Source organism: Lissotriton vulgaris, chromosome 3_1 (genome assembly GCF_964263255.1).
Source record: "Lissotriton vulgaris chromosome 3_1, aLisVul1.2, whole genome shotgun sequence".
Lineage (NCBI taxonomy): Eukaryota > Metazoa > Chordata > Amphibia > Caudata > Salamandridae > Lissotriton > Lissotriton vulgaris.
This window is the reverse complement of record NC_141689.1, coordinates 1559860784-1559883592: the sequence shown is the minus strand read 5'-3', so window position 1 is coordinate 1559883592 and position 22809 is coordinate 1559860784. Positions and strand designations below refer to the sequence as shown.

At 52.3% G+C, this 22809-nt stretch overlaps 1 protein-coding gene across 1 annotated transcript in view; it reads right to left on the bottom strand.

Moving 5' to 3' along the window:
- The window catches only part of CENPE (centromere protein E), a 1817274-nt gene that overhangs the window by 597297 nt on the left and 1197168 nt on the right, over positions 1-22809 (bottom strand). The gene's annotated exons all lie outside the window — the stretch shown is intronic.

Genomic DNA, 22809 nt, shown 5'->3' with positions numbered 1-22809 from the left:
AATGCTCAAATAACGGGTTTTAAGGTATGAGCCTCGAATGGGGCAATGTTATCCTATGGGAGAAACCTATACTGCATACATATACTTGCAAATGGTTGTTGAAGGTTCCTTTTAGGACTTAAGGTGCTTAGGGGCCAAGGAACAAAGAACCACCAGCAGTTTGGTTTTACTGCCCTGGTGTGTTAGGGTTTAGAATTGCTGGTCGTATTGGTGTTCACGAGAGCTACATGTCAAAGTCAAGGGAAGGGTACGGGTACCAAAAATGCTGCAAGTGAGGACAAGTCCAGCAGAACCAAAAGGGGGGTTCGGCTCGTGAGGTTCTCTGGGGCCAAGCGACACAGATGGTGTCCATGGACACAGGCTAGGGGGCTCAGGTGCAGCTGTGTTTTGTCCAACGGGTTGCTGGAGTTAGAGGCTCTTACGGTTCTAGGGTGACATGGAGAGGAGAAGAAAACAGGGCAGAAAAGCCACTCTTAGTGTGGGCCTCATTGATCATAAAGTCTCTTGCCGTCAGGTCAGTCTTTGCAGCTGTGGTGTATGGATGGACACTCAACAAGCCTTGGTTGCGGCAAATGCGCCAATACCCAGGGCATTGGTGTTGGGAGGCTCCTGGAGGGTCTAGCATCTCAAAACTCGTTGAAGAGACGGGGCTGACCTCCTGGAACCATGGTGAACTCCTCCTGGTGAGATGCTCCCTCAGTGGACCAGATGGCCAGCAAAACAGAGTACCGGACCAGTACAGTACAGTCGGTGCCTGCAGCTGAAGGGGGATGGCGCCTCCACCAAACAGGAATATTACTTGGTTGGAGAAGAGCTGGACAGTCCTCCAAGAGATGGTGAGGATGAACAGCTTTTGAACGAGTCAGGTCAGTGCAATTGTCGAGGTACCAGCAGCAAGGCAGGGTTTGGTGTCAAGTTCAGCATAAAAGTCCTCAGTTCTCGCCATGGCTGCTCTCCTTTGTCCTTCTATTCCCAGGTGGACAAATCTGCTACTCTGGTTTTGGGGACCCCTAAATACTGAATTATTGGGCATTTACAGGAGTGTAGAGAAGGAGCCAATGGGTAACTCACCCATGGGGTGTCTACATCCCCTATATGATCATTTCCTGTGACGAGAGGGCATAATCCTGAATCAAAGTTCCTAGTTCCACCAAAACCAAGATGGTGAAACCCTTCTTCCGCTGTCCACTTCAGGTTGTCCAACTTAGGATCTTGCCTAGCCTGTGTGACACTCCTTCTGACTATCTGATTTGCCACCTGCTCTGGAGACAAATGGGCCTCAGGGCAGGGGGTGGCATTCCCCAGTTCCGGGGTAAGGCAGGGTTGCATATCAAATGCGGCAAAGGTTTTGAAGCCGCTGGCCTTGATATGCTAAATTCACCAACCATCCTGCTGGAGGTTTGATCATCTTCCTCCAGACAAGCATTTTTCCAGGCCTCTCACCTGCAGAGGGTCATTAACAGGTCTGTGGCGCCAGGCTGGTCCCTCTAGGTGCATGTCTTCATCAATCTGGTACTGACATCAGTACAGATTTATTGAGATGGGGAAACCTTTTACCATGCAGTCGGAACAACGCAGTGTCTTTACACCATGAGAACGAATGCAAACGCATCGTTACCATGCATTCCTTTAGCATGCAAGTTATTTCAACAACTTGCTTTATGGAACACTTTGTTGGACTGTTTCGGATTTAAGTTCAGCACCTTCCCTACTGTTGCACAAACTGGAGTTGGAATAGTACATTTTACTAATCCAAATTTCAGCGCTTCCCTAAGGCAAGTCATTCTAACAACTTGGGTGCTGAAGGAACACGTAGGAACGACGTGTTTGTTGTATTGCCAATGAGGTAAAGGCATGCGTAGTTCCATTATATAACAATTAAGAAAAGAAATGTGATACCAAACATCAGTATTTTCTGTGAAGACATTATGTAGCTGAGTAACTCAATGACCAGTGCCCAGTACATACCTTTAACATGGCTTTCTGATCACTATAAAGGAATGGAACTAATCATCACAGAGGCATATCTGCTCATGCGAATGTGCCCTCAAATGTAATATAATCCACCCTGACTTAGGGCTCTAAGGCCCGCTTTAGGAGTGGCTTACACATTAGTACTTGTAGTGCACTTGGGCATTGCCCACTGTGAGAAGTTGGCCTGGTATATGATGTTCACTATTCTAGTGATCACCTTGCACCAGTCCAATCAACCCTTATGGTGGTGGTTGTAAAGTCAACCTTATAGACCTGCTATCCTAGTTGTAGCATGGACAGAGCAGTCTTAGGCTCAAAGACTCTTGAGGGCGTGTAAAGCCAGCTGTTTCACCATATGTAACCCCTTGAATACCAAATGAAAGGACACCGCACAGGATATATAGAAAATATATATGTATTTATTCTCAACACACTCCTCTGAACTCTTTATGAGGTCAGAGGCCAAAGCACATAACAAGACACTTATCATACGTTAAGTTGCGCAATTTACGGTTAGGCCCTAGGGGCAAAGCAAAACCATATACTAAAAAAAATGGTATAAGTACCATGTCACGAGAAAAGGAGAGGCCTAGGGAATCTCTGGGGCTACACTATCTGAACAATAGTTTAGGAGTAGGAGGCCCACACGGGCACGTGCAGTGTCTTTACACACACACGCGGGATTCAATGCAAAGTCAATGGGAAATTAGAAGTCAGATTTAAAAGTTTTTAGGACACTTTCGGTTTACTTTGGAGGAAACAACTAAAAACCCAGACACTTGGATAGTCAATACCCTTGGGAGCACCGAAGTACTCGCGTTACCTCACCCACGGACGGCTGGTGCATAGGTGTGAAGAGGTGTCGGGTTTCGTCGTTGGATCCTATGGAGACCTGAAGATAGATGCTGCAGGCGACCACGAGGAAGATGTCGGGGTGGATACAAGGGTGGATCTAGGATGAAGAGGACCTGAAAGCAGAGGGGACAGAGTCTGGGTCACTAGCCAGTGACCCGTGGAACCAGGAAGGAATCAGACTACGTCGAGGAGCAATCAGGTGCTGGCTTGAAGCTGGTCTCTTCAGCCACGCGGACCAGGAGGCGTATAGGACGACCAGGAGCTGGATGCGAGCTGTCCCACGCAGGATCTCGCGGATGGAGGAGTCGACTTCCGGATTGGAGTCAACAAGCCTTGGCAAAGGCGACCCACGCAGAATTCAAAGAAGGCTTCTGGTGCAGACCAGCAAGGTCTGAGGGGCTTCACCTTTTCAGGGAAGCAGGGGCTGGTCTGGAGCAACCAGACCAGCGGTGTAATTCAAAAGGATTGTCGTCACAGAGGCTACTAGCCAACGGGCTAGCGACCGGACAACGAGTCGAGCAGAACAAAGGCAGAAGGGCCCCACGCAGAACTCGTCGAGTGTTAGGGGCTGATCTTCGTTGCAGATGATGCTTGGGAGTGGGGCTTCTCAATCCCCAGTGCACAGCTTCGAGGGTGCCTCATGAGCTGCACAGGTAGCAAGTTGCAGGCTTTTCAAGATGTCCGGTCCCACGTGTCTCCTCGCCTCCACGGATCCCAGCTATGCTGCATTCGTGAAGAGAGGGTCAGAGAGGTCTGGAAGTCTGGCTCTTGTCAGGCTCTGTGTGCCGGTTTCCGGCGGGAACGTCGACAAAGCAAGCCGTTGATTTGCTGGATGGTGGCTGGTTGCCCAGGGTGGTCACTCCTTGGCCACAAGGGAGATTCTTCAGTTTTCAGCAGAACGTCGAAGGTCCTGAGTTTCGTGTCAATTCAGTATTAATCTAAAGTCTCAGGACTCAGCACCTACCTTTATACAACTAAAAAGGGGCTGGATTACTTTCTAGGTCTCTCCTACGGGTGGGACCAGGAAGGGGGTGGTTACACCCCCTTTCCCTTGTCCAGTTTCACAGCATAGCGGGGGGGGTGGAGTGCCCCAGCAACTGGTTTGAACCGGGGTATGCATGGACCACCTAGGGTGCTCCAGGCAGTGTCTCATTCAATTCAGCCCTCCCTGTCCCAATACACAAAGTCCTGTCTGGGGTGGTGCTCGCACCTCCCCAGGCAAGAAACCTATTGTCCAAACCTCCGTGACTGGAAGGACTCCCAGCAGCAGGAGGTCAGACTTGTGTCGGTGGCAGCAGCGTCCATTTTGTGACGCTGGGGCTCTGGTTAACTTTAACCGGGGTAGTCAGCAACAACATGTCTTCTCCCTCTAGAAGGGTGGAATGCTACCCCATTCGGCAGAATTGGCGAGGGGGTAGTATTCCAAAGCATATGACACCTTACACAACATGTTTGGATAAAGCCAAACCAAAGTTAGCATTAACCGCGAGGATTATAATGCACTTAAGAGTATATGGTATGGTGATATCAAAGAACAGCTATAAGGACATGGTTCCGAAAGCTGCAGACCGGCTCAGCTCATGCTAGAGCACCATCTCACACATAACCAAGCACTCTGCCTCCAGGATTGTTAAGGCCTGCCATAGGAGTGACTTATAGGTTACTGTGAGTCTATATACAAGGGTAGATGTAGGAATACTATACCTAAGCAAGGGGTGATTACACGACCTTGCCCCAGCTGACTGATCAGCCAGTTGTGTCAGATTTGGATGGCCAGCCAGGGGTGGCATAATACATGCTGCAGCCCCTGGTAGGCCTTGGGTTCACTTATGCCCTGGGTACCTATGGTACACTGTACAAGGACTTACAAGAGTGACGCAATACCAATTGGTAAATACATCTAAGGTACAAGGATGTCAATTTAGAGAGAGAACAGCTAGGCTGTGGGTCTGATTAGCAGGCCCACAGCCAGGGAAAGTCGTAAACCAGTGAAGCTAATATCTGGGGTGACCATAGGATTGCAGACCCTACTCTCCTACAGTTGTCTTGTCCCTTCCTAACGTATCTCGTATGTCACCACGCTAAGCTTCTCTATCAGTTGCAAGTCTCTTTGCCAGTTTATTCAGGGTATATTGCATTTGTGACTCATCTCTAATCTGCGACTTGCCTGCCTCAATAACCACATGTTCTGGGCGCCGTTGCAGCATTTGCTGGACTCTGCTCTGTCACCGCCACGGAAACTTCTTTATGCTTCTTTGTAATGCTTACGAACACGTGTAGCTGCAATCTTGTTTGCCCACTCTGCGCAGCTATTATTCTTCATGAGTGCCTTTGAGCCTCCGGTTGTCATCTGAAGAGCCAAGAGGTTTTTGTGACCCCTAGGCGCTCACAGAGGCCTCTCAGGTTAGCGAGTGAGGAATATGTTTTTGAGACATTTAGTCTTGGGGGCATCAGCCCACCATCACACCATTCCTACTCGGATATCTTGGTTCCACCCCTTCGTTTTTTTTCTTTTTTATATAGAATAGCAAAGACAAGGGAGGAAGAAAATATGAACATTTGTAGCATGTTTGTATGACATGTACGAGTTACTTACCTTCAGTAACAATGTATCTGGTAGAGACGATTCTAGCTGCAGATTCCTTAATGTAGTATCACCCCCAGGCGTGAGACTAGATCCAGAAAACTTTTCTGCCAGAGCATCCCTGAGCACCGGGGTGACGGCACCACGTGACTCCACCCTGACATCGTCAGCCAAGATACATAAGTCCCACCCCGGTGCGCCTTCGTCAGTTTTCTTCAGAGAACTTTCCACACCACAATGTGGAGCCATCACAACCACAACTCTGAGAATACTGGAACAGAGTGCGAAAACCCAGCTATACAGAAGGAAAGAAACGAAAGGTGACGAACAGCATATCCAGAATAGTGCCAGGCACTAAGGCACCAAGTCATGGAATCAAAGAATAGAGCGCAGCTACTATAAGCAAGCCTGCAACCAACAGAACAACCTCCCTGGAAACAGAAAGCATGTGAAAAAAGGGCACAGCAGACATGGTCTGCAACCACCGCCCGAAGCCAAGAAAGGGTCCAAGGCCAGAATGGAAGCACAATGACAATTCATTCCCCAACACCACCAGCAGGGGGGGAGCTTCTATAAAGAATAGAGGTCGAGACCCAGCCAGGGGACCTCAACCCCAAGGACTGTAAGAGTCAGAAGTGCAAGCAACACAAGGAAGCAGGACACAACGAACCTACATTGGAGATCAAATGCATGGGTGCAGAAGCATCCAGGCATTCGCCCGCCGATCACCAGAAAGGAAGGAATGGAGCAACGACAACAACAAGGCAAGCATCCCCCAGGGAGGGAGTAAGAAAAAGGCACTCGCAGAGTGTAGAAGACCGAGAAGGGTCCTCTCAGAAACGGGGAGGAAGGGCGGTTCGTGAAGGAATCTGCGGCTAGAATCGCCTCTACTAGATACATTGTTACCGAAGGTAAGTAACTCTTACATTTGATAGAGACTACTAGCTGCAGATTCCCTAACGTAAAATGGATACCCTAGCCATACCCCAAAGGAGAGGAGGGTTCTGCGAGAAGACCTCTCCAGCTCAGACAAGCCCAAGACGCCTCAACAGGGGAGGCCGAAATACGGCAAGCCCTCCACTGGGAACCATACCTAGTGAAGAGGGCCGACAAGCCCATCACAGCTTGAGGCCAAAAGACAAGACTGAACGACGCCTCAGGAGTAAAGCAAGCAGAAGAATAAGAACGGGAACTTGAAAAGCAGGAGCTCCAGGGCCCACGCCAAGGTCGCCGGCCACAGAACAGAAGAGCAGGCAGGGACAGCCAGCTTCTGACAATGCCACGAAACTAAACGCCCGGACCACGGCAGGCTCAGAACAAGGGCAAGGCTAGTAAACGGTCCCTAACGACCCCTAAAGGGGACCGCCCCGGACAGAACCAATCCACTAAGTAGTGAGAGCAGCTAAAAGATGAGAGGAGTAACAAGTTTAGGATGGAAACTATGCCCTCAGAAACACCAGAGGCCCAGACCAAACAGCAGGCAAAGGGAAAAACACAGCGGCACAACGCTGTAGAAGGCCAAGCCACGCCCTAGTAAGGACCAAAGATCACACCATCGTAATACAGCAACACCAGGAAGGGCGATGTACCCGCCAGGGGGCGTCCACACCCTCCCCGTATAAGACAGAGCTATACGATACCTACATATACCCCACATAGGGTAGGACACGTCCCAAGAAAGCATGGGAACCACTCTTCGGAAAAAATTTCCAGCATCAGAGAACAAAATCATAGACCTGCGGCAGAAACCAGAGAAGGCTTAGTAGTCGGCAAACCCAGAGGGCACAGTATCCGCCACAGAAGTATAGCAGCCCCAAAAACCAAAACATCAGGAGCAAGTAGGATAACGTCTCACACCAAGCCCCAGAGGAGCAGCAAACCAACCTACTGAGGAGGAAGAGGATGGAGCCCCACAATCAATTAGACTATGAATGGCAGAGCCTGCATGAGTATTAAACAGGAGCCCATCAAAAGGTAGGTTGACCAGACGCTCTTTAATGTTTTCAGGGAAAAGAGCTTCGCGTAGCCAAGCATGGCGATGGAAAGCCACAGAAGTGGCCATAGCACGGCCAACAGCATCAGCAACATCCAAAGCCGCACGAAGAATAAACACGGCCAACTCTCTACCATCAAACACATGGCCCCGCAGATCAGCATGGGCCCCCACATGAGATACATGAGAAAGAAGGGATTCCACAGAATCCCCCAGCCTAGAAGTAGCATCGGTCAGCAAACACTAAGTGTTAAGCGCCCTCAAGGCAGCACTGGAAGAAGCGAAGACATTACGTCTCCATGAATCTAACCACCGGGCCTCCCAAGACGGAGGGAACACCACCACAGGCAAACACAGAAAGGCATTGCGCAGTAGAGCACCTTGATTAGAAGGGTGAAGTGGGGAGTTAGGTCCTGGGACGTGCGGTCGACTGGACCATGAGTTAAATTTTGTAAAAAACTATGTGCCAACCACACACTTAATTTTGATCCTCTTCTTTTGAGGAAGAAACCAAGAGAAAACTTCAAGGTTTCTCTGGGTATTCAACTTTTACCCTTTTACTTTTATTGTTATCAAGTTCTCAATTTCATGTATGAGAAGAACACTTTTTCGTTATTTTGAAATCACATCAAAACACAATTATTCACAACACAAAACATTTTTAGACATACAAACAACTAATTGTATATACATGCTAGGTCGCTTTGGTATATATACACATATATTTTACAAAAGGCCAGAGTTTTGGTTGGTATAAATAAGAGATTTTCAATAGACCATTGTTGAAAGTCAGAAAAAATTAATAGGAACAACTTAATCAAGTTCACAGTTCATTTTACAACCATAGATCAAATGTGAATTTCTTTAGTCTATCAACAGACTACTATCTGATCACTTTTTATGCCAACGCGTTTCGAATCCGGTATGTTCACTCTAGGGATTCTCATCAGGGCTCTGTCTTTAAAGAACGTATCTGCAAGGTGTATAAAACAAAGCTTGTTTGAGCTTCTTAATCTAGAGCTAGTTTGCTACCTTCTATGCAGTTGCAACGTCACTACTCTTACCTGTACACCAGCTGTTGCTGGTCCTCAGGAAGAATATGGTTTTGACTGGAATCTTTAGCTGCATCTCTACTATCAAAATGAAGGTATTGTCACTTTTCTGACTTCACTACTATCATTTAGCGCACTTTTCTGACTTCACTACTATCATTTAGCGGGGCAAGAGTTTTTTGACATACCTTTCGGGATCAAATCTGCCCTAGATATCGGTTTGCAGAACGGGGAGGATGGGTGGGTCGGTAAGGAATCTATCACTAACTAATGTCTCTTACAGATATATCGTTACACAAGTAGTAACTTGTGCATCTGAAAGAGACACGTTAGTGATAGATTCCTTACCTTAGAATAGATACCCCAGCAATACCAACCCCGGTGGTGGGTCTGCGAACCAATAATCACACCAGAAAGTCCTGGCGGACAGAACGGCCAAAGAAGCCATCCCTCCGGACTTGGCGAACAAGTTACTTACCTTCGGTAACGATACATCTGTAAGAAACATTAGTTAGTATTAGATTCCTTACCTTAGAATATCCCCAGGCGTCAGTCTGGATCCGGAAACTTTTGCGTAGCAGTACCCCTGCGCGTCGGTAGGCGTCGTCTGCAGGCGTCCCCTGCGGCTCCGCGTCCGTCGTCGGCGTCGTGCGCCGTGATGACGTCGCTGGAGTATATAGACGCCGCGTCCGCGTGCTGACGTCAGTTCTTTGTACACAGCTTTTCCGCGCCAGAACACACAGAGCCGTGTGAGAACCAACACTGGTGCCATTTTGAAACTAGGGCCCTGAAAGGGATGTCCTTAACCCTAGGTATCAGTTCGCAGAACGGGGAGGATGGGTGGATTCGGTAAGGAATCTAATACTAACTAATGTTTCTTACAGATATATCGTTACCGAAGGTAAGTAACTTGTTCATCTGAAAGAAACACGTTCGTATTAGATTCCTTACCTTAGAATAGATACCCCAGCAATACCAACCCCGGTGGTGGGTCTGCGAACTAATACATTCATACACCAGAAAGTCCTGTAGGACAGAACGGCCAAAGAAGCCATCCCTCCGGACTTGACTGTCCAGGCAGTAGTGCCTCGCAAAGGTGTGCAGCGAGGCCCACGTAGCCGCCTGGCAAATGTCCTGCAAGGGGACTCCCCGGCCCAAGGCAATAGTAGCCGCCGTGGCCCGAGTGGAATGGGTCCTCAGCCCAACAGGAGGCTCCTTCCGAGCCAAAGAGTAGCACGCTTTGATGCATAAAACGACCCACCGAGAGATGGTCCGTTTATGTACCGCCCGTCCCTTCTTCGCACCCACGTAGCCAACAAACAGTTGGTCATCCACCCGGAACTGGCGTGTGCGATCCATATAAAATGAAAGCGCACGTTTTGGGTCCAGACGATGGAGCCGCTCTTCATCCTTTGAAGGATGCGGAGGCGGGAAGAAGGAGGGGAGGGTGATGGACTGCCCGATGTGAAAAGCAGAAACTACTTTGGGCAGGAAAGAAGGTCTAGTCCTTAGAACCACCTTGTCAGGATGAATGGACAGGAAAGGGGGTTGGACAGAAAGAGCCTGGAGCTCACTCACTCTCCTGGCAGAGGTGATGGCAACCAGGAAAGCCGTCTTTAAAGTCAGGAGACGGAGAGGACAAGAATGAAGGAGCTCAAAGGGAGCACACATCAAAAAGGTTAGAACCAGGTTCAAGTCCCACTGAGGCATCACAAACGGAACAGGTGGATACATGTGTGTGATGCCCTTCAAGAATCTCGTTACAATTGGGGACTTGAACAAAGAAGGCTGATCAGGAAGCCTAAGAAAGGCTGAAAGGGCCGAAAGGTAGCCCTTGATAGTGCCCAGAGCAGAGCCCTGCTGGGCAAGAGAGAGAAGAAAAAGAAGAACCTCGGAAAGAGGGGCAGAAAGAGGATCCACAGCCTTTGCTGTGCACCATGCCACAAATCTGTTCCACCGACAGGCGTATACCGACTTTGTGGAGGGACGCCTGGCTGCCAGAATTACATCACAGACTTCAGGAGGCAAGTCAAATGGCCTCAACTGCCGCCGCTCAATCTCCAAGCATGGAGGTGGAGACTGGACAGGTTCGGGTGGAGGACCGTCCCCTGCTGCTGCGACAGAAGGTCCTCCTGAAGGGGCAGGCGGATCGGGGGACCGACTGACATGCTGAGTAGCTCGGGATACAAGTACCTTCGAGCCCAGTCCGGAGCCACAAGGATAACTTGGGCCCGGTCGCGCCTGATCTTCTTCAGCACTCTGGGCAGAAGTGGTATAGGCGGAAAGGCGTATAACAGACCGCAACTCCACTCGCGCAGAACTGATGACATTGCGCGTTCTCTTCTGTGGCGAATAGATCTAACCAAGGCTCTCCCCATTGCAGAAAGAGGCCTTGCGCCACGTCCGAGTTCAGACGCCATTCGTGATCCATCGAGCACCGACGGCTGAGTTCGTCCGCCCTGGCGTTCAGAGAACCTGCCAGGTGTTGAACCGTCAAAGTCACGCCCTGACGTTCCAGCCACTGCCAGAGGCTCAGAGCCTCCTGGCAAAGGGTCCACGACCCCACCCCGCCCTGTTTGTTGCAGTACCACATGGCGGTGGTGTTGTCCGTGAACACCTGCACTACACTCCCGTTGACAAAGGGGAGGAATGCCTTCAGTGCTAGACGAATCGCCCGTAGCTCCAACAGGTTGATATGGAGCCGGGACTCCGCCGGAGACCAGATGCCTCTGATCTCCGCCTCTCCCAAGTGGCCTCCCCAGCCCTGGAGGGACGTGTCCGTCACGACAACGTGCTCCGGTTGGGGAAGGGACAGGGATCTGCCTCTGACCCAATCGCGGTCCGTAAGCCACCACTGCAGTTGTCTCGCAGTGCCCTCCGAGATCAAGACGTGGTCGGACAAGTTGCCCTGATGCTGGGCCCACTGAAACTTCAGGTCCCACTGCATAGCCCGCATCCGCCACCGGGCGTGATGCACCAGAAGGATGCAGGAAGCCATCAGCCCCAGCAGCCGCAGCGTCAACCTGACCGAAACTCGGGATAGCGGCTGAAAGATGGGAATCAAAGCCTGTATATCCCGGACCCGCCGTTCCGGAGGATAAACCCGAAACTGCGCCGAGTCCAGAACCGCTCCGATGAAAAGGAGCTTTTGAGAGGGACACAGGTGTGATTTCGGCACATTGATGGAGAACCCCAGGTCGTGCAAGAGGTCTGCCGTCATCTGAAGGTGGTGGACGACTGTCTGGGGCGAGCCCGCCTTCAACAACCAGTCGTCTAGGTAGGGGAAGACTGAAACCCCTAACCTGCGCAGATGGGCTGCGACCACCGCCAACACCTTTGTGAACACCCGTGGGGCGCTGGTAAGGCCGAAGGGGAGCACGATAAACTGAAAGTGCTCCTGGCCTACCGTGAACCGCAGGTAACGCCGGTGGGCTGGCAGGACGGGGATGTGAAAATACGCATCCTGCAAGTCCAACGCTACCATCCAGTCTTGCGGGTCTAGAGCAGCCAAGACCTGCGCTAATGTCAACATCTTGAACTTCTCCTTCCGGAGGAAGCCGTTGACGTTCCGTAGATCCAAGATAGGACGTAGGCCCCCTTTGTCCTTCTTGGGCACCAGAAAGTAGTGGGAATAGCAACCACGCCCTACTTCTGGCCCAGGAACGCGCTCGATGGCCCCCTTGGCCAAGAGGGCCGTAACTTCCTCCTGCAGAAGTGTCAAGTGGTCCCCCGACACACGGTGGTTCTGCGGTGGCATGGCTGATGGAGTGGTCTCGAAGGGGAGGGAGTAGCCCCTTCGGACGAGTTGCACTACCCACCTGTCCGATGTGATTGTGCGCCAGCGGGCGTGGTGATGGCGAACCCTGCCACCTACTGGCGTCACATGGGCCTGAAAGAACGGACTAGGAGGATTTGGAGGCAGATGCTGCGGGGGGAGGTGTGGCCTGACCCCGCCGTTGACCCCGACCGCCTCCACGGTGGTTTCCACGGCCGCCACCGCGTTGGAAGGATTGTTGCGGCGCGTGGCTGGCAGCACGTGTGTGGACGCCCCTTCCTTGGCCACGAAAGGAGCGAAACGAACCCGTTTGCTGGCGCTGGGTCGAGAGACCCACGGACTTGGCCGTGACCCTGGAGTCCTTGAAGCGTTCCAGCGCGTGGTCCGCCTTGTCACCAAACAGGCCACAGCCATCAAACGGCATGTCCATCAAGGCATTTTGGACATCTGCCGAAAAGTTGGCGGATCTCAGCCAGGCGTGGCGACGAATCGCCACCGTCGTGGACATAGCTCTGCCCAGCGAGTCGGTCGTATCAAGACCACACCGTATGGAATATTTAGCTGCGTCTCGGCACTCAGCCACAGCCTTGCCGAGCTTCGCCCGCACCGCCAAGGGGCATTCTGGCAGCAGTTCCGCGACCGTATCCCACACAGAGTGGGTGTAGCGGCCCAAGAGGCAAGCGGTGTTGCAAGACCGCAGCCCCAAACTCAGGGACGAGAAGACCTTCTTGCCATACTGGTCATACCTCTTAGATTCCCGGTCGGGCGGGGCCGACGGGAATGCGGTCTGGGAAGTTGAGGCCTGGATCACCAGACTCTCAGGGGTGGGATGGGTGGACAGGAACTTGGGGTCGTCCGGACACGGACGGTGGCGTCTGGCCACGTTCCGATCAACAGGCGAACCTGAAGAGGGCCTGGACCACGTGCCCAACAGAACGTCTGACAAGGCTTCGTTAAACGGCAGCAGTGGCTCCTGTGGGCATGACTGCGGTTTGAAGACCTCAGTGAGGATGTTAGGCCTCACGGCCGCGACGGGGAGCTCAAGGTGTAAGGCCTTGGCAGCCCTCATCAGTACCACTGAATAAGCAGCTCCCTCCTCCGATGCCACGGAAGGAGGAGAGACAAAGCCAGGGTTAGGAGAGTCGTCCAGACCACTGACATCCCCCAAATTACCTGTCCAGTCCACGTCATACTGACACTCACGTGACAGAGGGTCCTCAGACCCCTCCCAACCTTCCCCGTACTCTTCATCATCTCCATATTCGGAGTCAACGATGTAGACCGGCTCCTCGGGATTCACAGGCCCCATCGGCGTCGAGCCAGGAGAACCGGCGCCGCGCGGGGGCGGCGTCAACCCTGATGGAATCGGCGCCGGAGCGGCCGGCAGACCACCCGGCGTCGACCCCGAAGGCCCTTGCGGCGCCGGAGCCGTCGGCGGCACCGGGGCCGGAGCACCCGATGGCGTTGAGTCAGGGACACCCGAGCCGCCAGGGCCCCCAGACGGGTTCACTGGGCCCGAAGGCGCCGGAAGCCCCGTCGGAGAAGTGAGCGCCCTCATGGCCATGAGGAACGCCTTAATCTCCTCAGGCGTCACACCTTGCCCAGGGACCGGAGGGTATGGAGCAGGCCGCGCCGGCGAGTATCGCGAAGCCGCGGGGTTGGGGTCACCCGAACCCCCGGCCGCGTCGCGCGAGCGTCGGGGGGAGTCGGGGGTGCGATGACGACGCCCTGACTTCGTGTGTTTCTTACCTGAAGAGCCCGACGAATGGTGACGACTTTCGGAGCGCCCGGCGCGGCTCCGCGACCGCTCTCTCGAACGCTCCCTGGACCTCCGGCCGGACCGGGACCGCTCCCGACGCGGGGCCGACACCCGGAGCTCGAGTAGCTTGCGGGACCGCTCCTGTTTAGCCTCATTAGTCAGAGCCCGGCAATCGACGCAGGCGTCCACGTCGTGGTCGGGGCCCAGGCACCGGAGGCAGAGTCGGTGATGGTCCGTGACCGACATCGTGTGGTCACAACCGTCACAATTCTTGAAACCGGGCATCCTACCAGGCACCAAAAAGAGATACAGAAAGTTAACAGACTTGGTCAAAAGACCGGAGTACTGCTCTTCGGATCTGCGCTTACTGGTGCGGAAAAAAGAAGAACTGACGTCAGCGCGCGGAGGCGGCGTCTATATACTCCATCGACGTCATCACGGCGCACAACGCCGACGACGGACGCGGAGCCGCAGGGGACGCCTGCAGACGACGCCTACCGATGCGCAGGGGTACTGCTACGCAAAAGTTTCCGGATCCAGACTGACGCCTGGGGATATTCTAAGGTAAGGAATCTAATACTAACATGTTTCTTTCAGATTGTCCATCCAATAGTGTCTTGCAAACGTGTGCAGCCAGGCCCACATAGCTGCCTGGCAAATGTCCTGCAAGGGCACTCCTCGGCCCAGGGCAGTTGTAGTCGCCATGACCCGAGTGGAATGAGCCCTAAGCCCAACAGGGGGTTCCTTCTTAGCCAAGGAGTAACACGCCTGGATACACAAGATGATCCATCGCGAGATAGTTCGCTTGTGCACCGCCTCTCCCTTCTTAGCGCCCACGTAACCAACAAAGAGTTGGTCATCTATCCGGAACTGCGTGTGCGATCTAAATAGAAAGAGCGCACGTTTTGGGTCCAGACGGTGGAGCCGCTCTTCCTCCTTTGAGAGATGCGGAGGCGGAAAGAAGGAGGGCAAGGTGATGGACTGCCCGATGTGGAAGGCTGTGAAAACCTTGGGCAGAAAAGAGGGCCTAGTCCGCAATACAACCTTGTCCGGATGGACCGAAAGAAAAGGAGGTTTAGAGGATAGAGCCTGGAGCTCCCTCACTCTCCTGGCAGAGGTGATGGCAACCAGGAAGGCAGTCTTTAAAGTAAGAAGACGGATAGGACAGTTGTGAAGTGGCTCAAAGGGAGCGCACATCAGAAATGTAAGAACCAGGTTCAAGTCCCACTGAGGCATCACGAAGGGAACAGGTGGAAACGTATGTGTGATGCCTTTCAGGAAACGATTAACAATAGGGGACTTGAACAAAGAAGGTTGGGGGGAGACGGGACGGGAGGGGGGAGACGGGACGGGAGGGAGGAGTCGGAAGAGCGATGACGTCTCTTCGACTTCTTGTGTTTCTTACCGGACAAAGACTTCGACCCGGAGGAGTGATGTCTACTCTCAGAGCTGTGATGGCTCCGGCCCTGCGACCTGTCCCTCGACCTCCTGCGGGACCGGGACCTCTCTCGGCGCGGGCCGACTGTCTGAGTTCGAGCCACTTGCGGGACCGCTCCCGCCTAGCTTTCGAAGTAAGGGCCCAGCAGTCTAGTCAGGTCTTGACGTCGTGGTCGACGCCGAGACAGTGGAGACACCGACGGTGAGGATCCGTGACCGACATCAGTCGGGCGCAATCCTCACAGGGCTTGTAACCAGGCAATCCCAAGGCACCGTCCGGAGTCGAAGACTCGAGAAAAGATGATCAAAAAGACTAGTCAAAAAGTGGCTAAAGCACTGGACTTTCAGGTGTGATTATTGGTTCGCAGACCCACCACCGTGGTTGGTATTGCTGGGGTATCTATTCTAAGGTAAGGAATCTAATACTAACCTGTTTCTTTCAGATGAACAAGTTACTTACCTTCGGTAACGATATATCTGTAAGAAACAGTAATTAGTGTTAGATTCCTTGCCGCCCCACCCATCCTCCCCGTTCTGGGAACCGATATCTAGGGTTAAGGTCATCCCCTTTCAGGGCCCTAGTTTCAATGGCACCAGTGTTGTTTTTTAACATGGCTCTGCGTTTCTGGCACGGAAAAGCTGTGCCTAAGAACTGACGTCAGCACGCGGAGGCGGCGTCTAAGTACTCTGACGACGTCATCACGGCGCCCACGACGCCGACGACTGACGCGGAGCCGCAGACGACGCCTACCGACGCGCAAGGATACTGCTACGCAAACATTTCCGGATGCAGTCTGACTCCTGAGGATTTTCTAAGGTAAGGAATCTATCACTAATGTGTCTCTTTCAGATGTCACTCTTATGGCAGGCCTTAACAATCCTGAAGGCAGAGTACTTGGTTTTATGTGAGATGGTGCTCTAGCATGAGCTGAGCCCGTCTACAGCTTTCGGAACCATGTCTTATAGCTGTTCTTTTTTTTTTAAATGTATTTATTAAACAGCATCACATATAAATTCACAGTCATGAAAATATTATAACTTAATCATCCATGTAGGAGAGTAGGGTCTGCAATCCTATGATCACCCAGATTTTTTGCTTTTGTTTCACTGGTTTACGACTTTCTCTGGCTGTGGGCCTGCCAATCAGACCCACAGCCTGGCTGTTCTCTTTCTAAATTACGAGATGTACCCTAGGTGCATTTACCAATTGGTACTGGGCCACCTTATCAGACCCCGTAACGCAGGGCATAGGTGTACCCAGGGCCGCCAGGGGCTGCAGCATGTATTATGCCACCCCTGGCTGGCCTCCTAAATTTGACACAACTGGCTGCATGACAGCTGGGGCGAAGACGTGTAATCACCCTTTGCTTTAGATATAGTAGCTCTATATCTAACCATACAATGGACACCCGAGTTCCTATCAGTCCCTCCTATGGCAGGCCTTAACAATCCTGAAGGCAGAGTGCGTGGGCTCGTGTGAACTAGGTTCTGGCCCGAGCCGAGCCCGATTGCAGCTTGCGGAGTCAAGGTCCAATGGCTGTTCCATGATAACGCGTACCACAGCGGTAACTTCGGTGTCGCGTTATCAAGGCATGTCGAGTAAGGTGTCATACGAATCGGGATGCTGCCCCCTCACCAATTCTGGCGACGAGGTTAGCATTCCGCCCTTCTAGAGGGACACGACATGCACGTAACTGTGAACCCCGGTTAAAGTTAACTAAAGCCTCAGCTCCACAAAATGGATGCTGCCACCACAGACACGAGTCTGACCTCCTGCTGCTAGGAGTCCTTCCAGCGAGGAGAGCTTGGACAAAGGGTTTCCTGTCGAGGGCGGTGTTCGCACCGTCCCAGACAGGGTTTGTGTATTCTGGGTAGGTAGGGCTTTTGCGAGAAGGTGACTGCGGAGTGGCACCCCGGTGCTCACTACGCATCTGCCGGTTAGAACCAGTTCCAGGGGCACCAGCCCTGGCCTGGGGAAAGTCCGGCAGGGGAGAGGGGTGTAACTACCCCCCTTCCTGGTCCCACCCTTAGGGCAGGACCTAGTCATGTACCCACCCCTTTCTTTAGAATAAAGGCCGGAGCGGGGACCATTCCAAATTAGATCATCTTTGAATCAAGAACTACTTTCTACGAAAGGACATTCAAGACTCTTCTCAAGATTTCTCCCTTGTGACTAAGAAGTAGTCACCCTGCATCAGCGGGCACCATCTAAGAACTCTGCGGTTTGCTGTAAGTCCTTCCTCAAGGAATCTGACGGCCCAGCTCGACGAGAACCGGCTTCCCTGGCACCTCTGACCTCTACCCACGCCATCAGCTCAGCTGTGATCTGTGGGTGCGACGAGACCTCGAGGGACCGGCCATCATCAGAACCTGCACGCTCTTAACCAGCACGACCATCGAAGCAATTCTCTGGTGAGTGCTCTGGGGTCCGAGAAGCCCCGACCCTGAGCCGCTCCAGCACCGAAGCGCAGTCTCCCAGCATCTCCACGATCTGCGTGGGGCCCTTCTGCTCGCTGCTCAGCACGTTGTCTGGTCACTAGCCGCTGGCTCGTGCCCTTCTGTGACGACATCCGACAATCAACGCTGCTGGTCTGGTTGCTCCAGACTGGCCCTTGCTTCCATCTTTGCGAGAAGCACCCCGGACCCTCCTGGTCCTCTCAAGACGCCATCTTAGGCCCACCACGTGGCCCTGAGATCTGCCAAGGCTTGTTGCCCCATCCTGGGCCCAGCGACGCCGACAGCATCATCCTTCGTGGGACAGCTCGCACCTCCACCGTGGTCGCCGACAACGCCTCCTGGTCCGTGAGACTGCAGAGCCTAGCGTCGCCCACTCACCTGGTCGAGGTGACGGCCAACCGGTGCCTTCCTGGTACCCTCTGACTACTGGCTAGTAGTACGAACTTGGTCCCCTCTGCTTTCAGGTATCATCAATCTCTGATCCAGGCTTGGATCTCTACGAACTATTCATCACTGGTCGCCGGCCAGCAACTCCTTTTCTTCCGGCTCCTGGCTCGTCAGCGAAGACCCCGACGCCTGTAAGACTTGTGCAGCCGCAGCCCTCGTGGCTAGGTAACTCGGCATTTCGGTGCCTGCATAGCCTCTTTACTCCAGGGTCCCGAGTCTCCCGCTTCCGACTTGCCTTATCGGGTCCGCCCGAGACCTTAAACTTTCTGTGTCCTCGGACACTTGTTTTAATTGTGCACTTGAAGTATTTTCCTAAGAGATTTGGTTTGTGCTTAGTACCCTGTCCTCATAAAGAGTACAGGGCTGTTGTGATTCTTAATAAATATCCTGTTTATTTTCATAACACTTGTGTGGTGTCCTTTCACTTGGTGTTCAAGGGGTACATGTGTGGTAAACAGCTGGCTTAACACGCCCGCTCGAGTCTTTAGCCTTAGACTGCTCGTATCCACGCTACTAGGATAGCTGGTCTATAGGTTGACTTACAACCAAACACCATAAGGGTCGTTGGAACGATACATAGCGGTCGCTAGAATAGCGAACGTTGCATATCGGGCCAACTTCTCACATTGGTGGCAGCGGTTGGGATTTGAGCTTGCTGTTGTTTTACCACACGTATCCTAAGAATATCTTGTTGAAAGATCACATAAGTACTGTTAGTACATATAACTAAAGCTTAGAATACTCTGAGTTCTACTGAACCAGCTGTTGCAGCTCCTCAAGGCTTAGCACACCTTGGCTGCAACTCTTAGCAAGGGAACAGTAGGCAAACACATAGTGTAGGTAGGTGCATCACTTACACCACACTAGAAACAGTATGTCGGACAAAGGAGGAAACTCTGAGTCTCCCCTTGTGTCAGTTGACCCTCCACAGGTCATCCCTTCAAGATATACTGTGCTGAGCTTCAAGGAGTTAAGACAAGTGTGTCACTCCAGGAAGATCAAGCAGGGGTCTAACCCCACAACGTCCTTTCTGATTGGTCTCTTAGAGACTTATGATGCCAGAAAAGCTGAGACCCTTCCCAGCTCTTCTAATCCAGAAGGAGACATGCCTCCCCTCGAGGGAACCAGAGACGATCCTGACCTCATCCACCTCGCAACTGAGAACGAAGATGTGGAGGATGATGAGGATGAGGATCCCTCTGGGGATGAGGCAGATAAGGGACAGGTAGAAGTCGTTAGACTAAGCAGGTCCAACTTAAGCAAACATGACAGTGGTACTGGGGGACCCCTGGGGCCACTATCAGGTCAGCTTAACATTGGGAATGGACGAGCCAGATCCCTGTCAAGGGACTCTGGCAGATCCCTTCAAACCAATGGCTCTCACAACTCTTCTCAAAGAGGGATGACGTCCCCTCAGAGGAGAGTATACGAAGCTAAAGAAAGGGCAGCAAATCTGAGGATTGAAAGGGAAGAACTTGCCCTGGCCAAAGAGAGGCTTGCCTTTGCTAGAGAGCAACAGTTAAGTGGGGCAGTCCCCACTGGTGGCAGCAGTATACCTAGCAATAGGGAAAGGAGTTTTGATACGAAACACCTTGGTAAGATAGTGCCCCCCTTTAAACAAGGGGACGACATCCACAAATGGATTACTGCTTTGGAGAGGGCCTGCACTGTGCAAGGTGTACCCCAGAGTCAGTGGGCAGCTATCTTGTGGCTCTCCTTTGAAGGAAAAGGAAGAGACAAGCTCCTCACCACAAGGGTAGAGGATGCTAATAATTACCACGTCTTGAAGAATACACTCGTTGAAGGGTTCGGCCTAACCACTGAGCAGTACAGGGTGCTGTTCAGGGATACCCAGAAAACGCAGTCTCAAGATTGGTCTGATTTTGTCGATTGTGCCACTAAGGCTTTTGAGGGCTGGTTGCTGGGCAGTAAGGTTACTGATTACCAAGGATTGTATAATTTGATAATGAGAGAACAAATTTTAAACAATTGTCAGAACCAGTTGTTGCATCAGCATCTTGTCGACTCGGATCTGACCTCTCCCCAAGAATTGGGAAAGAAGGCAGACAGATGGGTTCGTACAAGAGTTAAACAGAACCAGGGCCAGAATCAAGGTGGTCAGAAGAAAGAAGACCAGAAGGGTAAAGATTCTAAGGGGTAACAAAATGACCAGAAGTCTTCGACAGGTCCCCAACAACCCAAAGAGGGTGGGGGTCAGGCTCCCCAAAAGAAGAAAGAAGGCCAATCCAAAAGATGGTGCCAGTACTGCAAAAGTAAATCTCACTGGTTTAGTGAGTGCACCAAGAAAGGAGGAGGGCAGACTCCTGCCACTGCAGCCCCTAAGGCACCTATGCCCCCTAGTACAGCCAGCAGTGGTAGTGCGCCTCCCAAGGGTTTAGTAGGGTTAACCCTGGGTTCTGAGGGGCGTGACAACTTAGTTGGCACACTCACTCAGGCTGTCCTTGTCAGTACAGGGGATGTGGATATGTCCCCTGACGTAAGTCCCAATACTTTGGGCAAATACAGACAGACGCCTTTCATAAATGGAAAAATGGCTCAGGCCTACAGGGACACTTGTGCCAGTGTCACCATGGTGACACCTAACTTTGTGGACCCTGGACAGATCATGCCAGGTACAGAATTCCTGGTGACCAATGCAAGCAATGTCACTACCAATCACAGTATGGCAATTGTAGCTTTCTCCTGGGGAGGGGTAACTGGCCAAAAGAAGGTTGTAGTTAGTCCAGACCTCCCAGTGGATTGTTTGTTGGGCAATGATTTGGAGTCATCACAATGGTCAGAAGTGGAGCACCGGACTCACATGGAAATGTTAGGTTTGCCAGCACATGTGTTCGCTGTGACCAGGTCACAGGTCAGGAAGTGCCCCACTGAACAGGTGCTGGATCCTGGAACAACGGACCAGACACCTCCCAAGAAAAAGGGCGGTAGGGTTAAGGCTGCGCCTTCCCCCTTGCCCCAGGTCGTGGATCAAGTCTCAGAGGAGGCTGACCTACAGGAATTGAGGGAAACTGAGCCTAGGGAGTTCGAACTTGATCAAGTTGAATTCTTGGGTTCAGGGGGACCCTCAAGGGAAGACCTGGGGAAGGACCAGTTAGACTGCCCTTCTCTTGAACCCCTCAGACAGCAGGCTGCTGCTGAGGCTGCTGGGAACGCCACAGGTACCCACAAGGTATACTGGGAAGATGGACTCCTGTACACTGAGTCAAGAGACCCCAAGCCTGGCATGACCAGGAGGCTGGTCGTACCCTTGTCTCAGCGTGGTTTCCTACTTACCTTGGCCCACGAGATTCCCTTAGCAGGTCACTTAGGCCAGACGAAAACGTGGGACAGGCTTGTCTCACACTTTCACTGGCCTCATATGAACGAAGATACCAAGGAGTTTTGCCGCTCCTGTGTCACTTGCCAAGCCAGTGGTAAGTCAGGTGGCACGACAAAGGCCCCCCTTATACCAATGCCTGTGGTGGGGGTGCCCTTTGAACGGGTGGGGATTGACATCGTCGGTCCCATGGAACCACCAACAGCGTCAGGGCACAAGTTTATACTGGTGGTAGTGGATCATGCCACCAGGTATCCTGAAGCTATTCCCCTTAGGACCACTACAGCACCTGTTGTGGCAAGAGCCCTAGTTGGAGTATTCTCCAGAGTGGGCTTCCCTAAGGATGTCGTCTCCGACAGAGGTGCAAACTTTATGTCGAGCTACTTAACTGCTACGTGGAAGGAATGTGGTGTCAACTACAAGTTCACTACACCCTATCATCCACAATGCAATGGGCTTGTTGAGAGATTCAACAGGACCCTGAAAGGGATGATTCATGGACTACCTGAAAAGCTTCGGCGTAGATGGGACGTCCTGATTCCCTGCCTTTTATTCGCTTACAGAGAGGTCCCACAGAAGGGGGTTGGCTACAGCCCTTTTGAACTTTTGTACGGGCATCCTGTGAGAGGACCCCTATGTTTGGTGAAGGAAGGATGGGAGAGACCTCTCAAAAAGCCTGCAGCCAACATAGTGGACTATGTGCTTGGCCTCCGCTCGCGGATGGCTGAATACATGGAGAAGGCATCTGAAAACCTTAAGGCCAGCCAAGAACTCCAAAAAGCTTGGCATGACCAAAAGGCTGTCTTGACTGTTTACCAGCCCGGACAGAAGGTGTGGGTGTTGGAGCCAGTGGCCCCAGCAGCACTCAAGGACAAATGGTCCGGGCCCTACACCATTCTGGAGAAAAAGGGAGAGGTCACCTACTTGGTCGACCTGGGAACTCCCCGGAGCCCCCACAGGGTGCTTCATGTCAACAGGATCAAGGCATATGTCGACAGGAAGGACATGAGTTTGCTCATGGCCCTAGATGAGGGACAGGAAGAGGAGAGTGACCCTCTCCCCGACCTGCTCACTCAGAATCCTGACGATGGATCGGTCGATGGTGTTGTCTTTTGTGGCAGCCTCTCCGAACATCAACA